Below are 6,000 nucleotides of genomic sequence, written 5' to 3' on the forward strand. Positions count from 1 at the left end.
TACATATTAGGCGTTGGACCCTAAGCCCAGGTATCTGTGTATTTCTTATAGTGTCTAGTATTCTCAGAGCGTCGGTGACGCTCAAACAGCTTTTAAGGTAATAAGGTTATACTGTGTTGCATTTACACTCTAACATTACACTAAGGTTTTACTGCACAATACACTGTTTATGGTTTAGATACAAAGGTTTAATATAGTGAGCGTCAGCGCCGCTGGTGATCTCCTCGTGGTCCCGAGCGTCCGCTACGCTATAGCGAATCATTACGTTAGTCAACAGCTAATAACGTGCCTGCCTGTGATCTCTTGGCCGTGAGTGAACTTGACGCTTGAGCGTCTCGATCACGGCAAAGCGATTATTACGCAACTAGCGTACCCTTACGGTACTTCATACGTAGATAGCGTACAGTGTTCTTAGACCTCATAAAGGGTATTATATACGATAAATATTTAGCTTTATCAGCACAGTATACTGAGCCACAGAATGCACAGTCCACAGAGTCTTTGTCAGTGGTCTCCAACCTTAATTGGATTGTGAGCTACTCGAGAAAAATGAAACCTCCTGAGGAGCTACTCAGGATTCTTTAAAAAAATGCTGTACTTGAATAGTTGCTGGTGCTCTCTCAGTGTTAAGACTGGACTCGTAGGCAGTGGCGTAGCTATAAATTTTGCACCCTCCTGCCAAAAAAAGTTTCTGGTGCCCCTCCCATTGCTATATTAAAAGTAAAGAATTAGCGCGCGCCATGGGCATGCGTGATCCAAAAAGAGTGTGTGGCCTCACTGCAAGGGGTGTGGTATTGCAGGAAATGACTACTTTATACCCCAGTTTTGCAACCTGCACACCCAGATATTGGCCACCACAGGAAAAAAAATCCTGATTCATACCTGTTACATTATTTGTCATTTTTCCTCCTTTTGTTAATGTCCGTTACACATTATGCTACACACCACAATGCCCGTGACACATTATACCACACACCTTAATCCCACTTACATATGCCACACACGTAATGCTCGTTACACATTATGCCACACACGAAGTGCTTCTGACACATTATTACACATACCATAATGCCCTTGACACATTATGCCACACACTGCAATGCCTGTGATACATTATGCCACAAACCACAATGCCCTTGACACATTATATCACACACCGCATTGCCCATGAAACAGTATGCCACACACCATAATGCCCATTACACATATTATCACACACTGCAATGCCTGTGATACAGTATGCCACACACCATAATGCCCATTACACATTTTATCACACACCGCAGTGCCAGTTATACACACAGTAATGCCACACACCATAATGCCCTTTACACATTATATCACACACCGCAATGCCAGTTATACATTATGCCACACAATGTAATGCCCATTACACATTATGCTCCACAGTAAGGCTTCTAATTAATTTTAAATTACCTGCTCATTGTCAGGGGTCTCATGCTCATTGCCAGGTGTTTCACGCTCGTTGCAGGGGTGTCATGCTCTGGGTTCCATGCTTGTTGCCAGGGGTGTCATGCTCATAGCCAGGGATCTTGTTGGCAGTGGTGTAATGTTTGTTGCCAGGGGTGTAACTCTCTGCATGTCATGCTTGTTGCCAGGTGTGTAATATTCTGCGTGTCATGCCTGTTGTTAGGGGGTCTTGTTGGCAGGGGTGTAATGCTGGTTTCAGGGGTGTAATCAGGGCCGGCCCACCGCATACGTGGGGTACACAGCTGCGTAGAGCGCCAGATGATGAAGGCGCTGCCGCAGTGTTACCCTGCTGCCTGCAGCCACGCTGGAGGAGGTAGCCCCTCTGCGGCTCTCCCTCCTGTCAGTGCAGCTGATTGACAAGACTTTCAACCACTGCTGTTTCCCTGTCCTGCCTCCTACCTGCATTCTCCGCCCCTTCTCTCATGCTATCCAATCAGAGGTGTCCCAGGGAGAGAAGGGCGGAGAAAAAAAGTCCTCTCCTGGTCCCCGTGCGATCGGGACCCTCCATGGGGATTGTTTGTCCATTTATCTTTCATTTTAACATAGTGACACATGACACAGCAGGCCACTGTCTCACCGCTGCACCATGCCACCAATCTGTTCCGCTCCCTCCCCCAGCTCTGGCACTGCTCGGTCCCCCATACTTTCCCGTAGCACCTGTTACTGCTAAGCATTCTCTTTTCCCTGTGCCTCACTGCTGCCTCTGTGCCCCTGACCCTAGGCCCCCCCCCCCCCCGCCACGACAGCGCTGGGTGTAATGGAAGTGCCGGGAGCACCAGCGCTGAATGCTTCCAGCACTTCCGGGTAACTATAGCGTCTGTCTCCTTCACGACGGAGGAGCGTTACGGACCGGCCGGGGGGGGGGGGGGGGGGGGGGGAGTTAATTGCGGACTCCCCTTAAAGTTGGGCAGAGGCAGCAGCCAGCACAGGTCAATCGACCCGGATTGTGGCTGCGAGCGACGGGTTGGCGACCGCTGGTCTAGGTTAAGTGATAGCACTCGGTGGGAATCATGAAAAACTTGACCCATAGTAGTAATAAAGGAGTCCAGATTTTGCAAGATATCAAGGTAAGGGCTTCTTCAATCAAAAGATTAGTTATGAAGATCTAAAGCCCCGTACACACGGGAGATTTCCCCAGAGATGTGTGCTGAGCGATCTAGCATGAATGCTCAGCACACATCTTTCCCCCGCTCAGCACACAGCGTGATGTGTGCTGAGCGAGGGGGGCCCTCATTTCATCCAGCGGTGAAATGAGCGATGTGCTAGATTGTGCCTGCATGCAGGCCAATTTAGCACTGGCGATAGCGACGCGCTGGGCCGCGCATAGCTATCGCTGTGGGGCATACACATGGAGAGATCCATGCTTAATCTAGTTAGATTGCTTAGAATTTAAGCACGGATCTCTCCGTGTGTAGCCCCTTTAATTTTTTCATCAGTAACCTGTGAAGATGCATATGAAAAGTAATGTGACCTTGATTTAATAAAGCTCTGTATTGGTGAAACTCCCCAGTGGACTTTGAAGCAAAAGTATTGTACAGCAGCAGTTATTTTTTCTTAAGGTTTTCTGCAAATTAGTTTTGTGCTCAGTGAGAGTGAACAGGGATTAGCAGTTCCCCATAAACAAACTCTTATCTGTTGTTTGACTGTACCTAACACACTTCCTCACGGGGACTGCATTTTTCAGCCAGACTTTTCAATAATAGTTTGAAGCCAGTATCAGAGCCCAGTAGTCGGAAATTAATGCAGCCTGAGATAGGTTCAGCAGAAAAAAAGTGTTAAAGCAGAAGCCAAGTATAGAACACACCAGCAATGTTGCGTAATGCAGCAACAACTAATTTACTGGGCAGGAACTTGATAACCAGACAAAAGAAAGTGACAGGACCTGGTACCTATAGGAAGTAAAATATTGGTGCTAGAATCCAAGGTAAAAATTACCACAAATAGAAAGGTAAGGAACTGTCCAACTCAGGGGTGGATCCAGAAGAAAATGATAGGGGGGGCACCATGGAAGGGGAAGTACATTTGCGTGCGGCTTCGGTGCATGTGAGGTGGCGCTTCTTATACAATGCCCACAGTTGTAGCGCTCATTATGCAATGTCCACTGTACTGGTAGTGCCCCTTATATAGACCCCATAGTAGTGGTGCCCCTTATGCAATGCCCGTATTGCCCCCAGTAGTAATGTTGCCTGTAGTAATGCCCGCAGTCATTTAGTGAGCGTGGCCAATTAAAATGAGACGTGATACACAGACATATGCCCCCAATAGTGCAGTGCCAAATCCACAATTGCCCCCACAGTGCCAGATCCACAATTGCCCCCACAGTGCCAGATCCACAAATGCCCCCACAGTGCCAGATCCACAAATGCCCCCACAGTGCCAGATCCACAAATGCCCCCACAGTGCCAGATCCAAAAATGCCCCCACAGTGTCAGATACAAAAATGCCCCTACAGTGCCAGATCCAAAAATGCCCCTACAGTGCCAGATCCAAAAATGCCCCTACAGTGCCAGATCCAAAAATGCCCCCACAGTGTCAGGTATACAATTGCCCCCACAGTGCCAGGTAAACAATTGCCCTCACAGTGCCAGGTAAACAATTGCCCCCACAGTGCCAGGTATACAAATGCCCACACAGCATGTATACTATACAAATGCCCCCACAGCAGTTCTGCAGCTGCTTACCGCTGCTGCTGCTTCTCTGCCGGCTCTGAGGGTGTCAGGAGGAGAGCGCGGCTATATCTGGCGGCGTGTAGGACTTCAAACTAGCCACCAGTTCGTGAGCCAATCAGAGCTCGCGGACCGGCGGCTCCTGATTGGCTGCCGGTCCGCGAGTTCTGATTGGCTCACAAACCGGCGGCTGGTTTGAAGTCTGCAACACGCTGCCAGATAGCCGCGCTCTCCTCCTGACAGCTGAGACTCGCTGCCGCTGGACTGAGCGGCAGCGTGCCTCAGTGACACAAACGGGGGGGGACGGATGGGGCCACAAATGACAGGGGGGGCACGGGCCCGAGTACCCCCCCCTGGATCCGCCACTGGTCCAACTGCTAGTGCAGCTCAGTCAGGAGAGCAGCAGCCTTCAGGGGCAGAAGCCCTGAGTTTGAATCAATACACTTCTAGCGGGTGGTCTTCAGTTTTCCGGCGGCCGGGATCCCGACGACCAGCATTCCAGCGCCAGCATCCCGATCGCCAGCATACTGACAGCTTTTCTCCCCTGGGGGGAAAATAGAGCCCTGTCGGTATGCCGGCGGTCGGGATTCCAGCGCCGGTATGCTGGCCGCCAGGAGCCCGACCACCGGCATACCATACTACACCCCATCTAGCTATCAGTGACAATAACCATCAGTATGTACCATGGCATTATTCCTTCAGGGATCCGGTATGTTTTATCAGCAGACGGGATGCTGGCTGTCAGTATACCGGAATCCCAACAGTGAGTCAGCAAGTCTGCTCGCCATGCTTTGGGTCCAGTGGCTGGCTTCGCTTACCACAGGATATATTCCCACTCAGTTGGAGGCGTGAACCCATCAGCCGAGTGGGAATAACCTGTGGAGTTCGGGATACCGGCCATTTGACATTCACTGTCTGTCGGGATTCTTACAGGGAGTCACAGTGATTATACAGTATTTACATGAACAAAGTCATGTGACCAAAGTTGCAGCAGAATTCTAAATTGTCGCATAAGAAAAAATAAACCTCTGCCATTTACAGGAATCAAACCCGGGTTCATTGGTATGCTTAGCAGTCACACTACTGCTAGACCAAAGCAAACTCGCTGTCAACTCATGCACGGGTGGTCTTCAGTATGCCGAATGTCGGGATCCCGGCGCACAGTATACCGGCGCCGGAATCCCGACACCCTGCATACCGAAAGATATTCTCCCTCGTGGGGGTCCACGTCCCCCCTGGAGGGAAAATAAATAGCGTGGTGCGCATAGCGTGCCACCGTGCCCGCAGCATGGCGAGCGCAGTGAGCCCTCAAGGGGCTCCTTTGCACTCGCCATGCTGTCAGTATGCTGGCATACCATACTACACCCCTCATGCACACCCACATAGTGATGTCACTGATAGCAGTGTTTTTTTTATTTTTTTGTTGGGCAAAAGATGCAGTCAGCTCAGTGCAAAAAGTACTTTTTCTTTGCTTATAAGTGTAAATGCTCGTGAGCGCCCCAGCCGTATACAGTATAAACAGTTTGCTTACATGAAAAAACACACACATAGAAGCAGTCTTTTTTGTGTCCTGACTCAAATGTGATCATTTTCAACAATTCCCTTGGAGCCCACCGTTAATTTGCAAGAGATGTTACAGCATCACTGTGTCTCTGTCGCACATCACTACTGCACAGTATGTGCAACCTAAATTACTGTACACAAATAACTTTATTTACACTATAAAGCTTAACAGTAAGTGACTGGCCTACTTGTCACTGCTTGCTATGGTATACAGTAGAATTCTGTAGTGCAATATCCGTCCGCTGCTATTGTTTTCAGCACTGTAATTTTCCTTAGTGGA

This window comes from Pseudophryne corroboree, chromosome 3 (genome assembly GCF_028390025.1).
Source record: "Pseudophryne corroboree isolate aPseCor3 chromosome 3, aPseCor3.hap2, whole genome shotgun sequence".
Taxonomy (NCBI): domain Eukaryota; kingdom Metazoa; phylum Chordata; class Amphibia; order Anura; family Myobatrachidae; genus Pseudophryne; species Pseudophryne corroboree.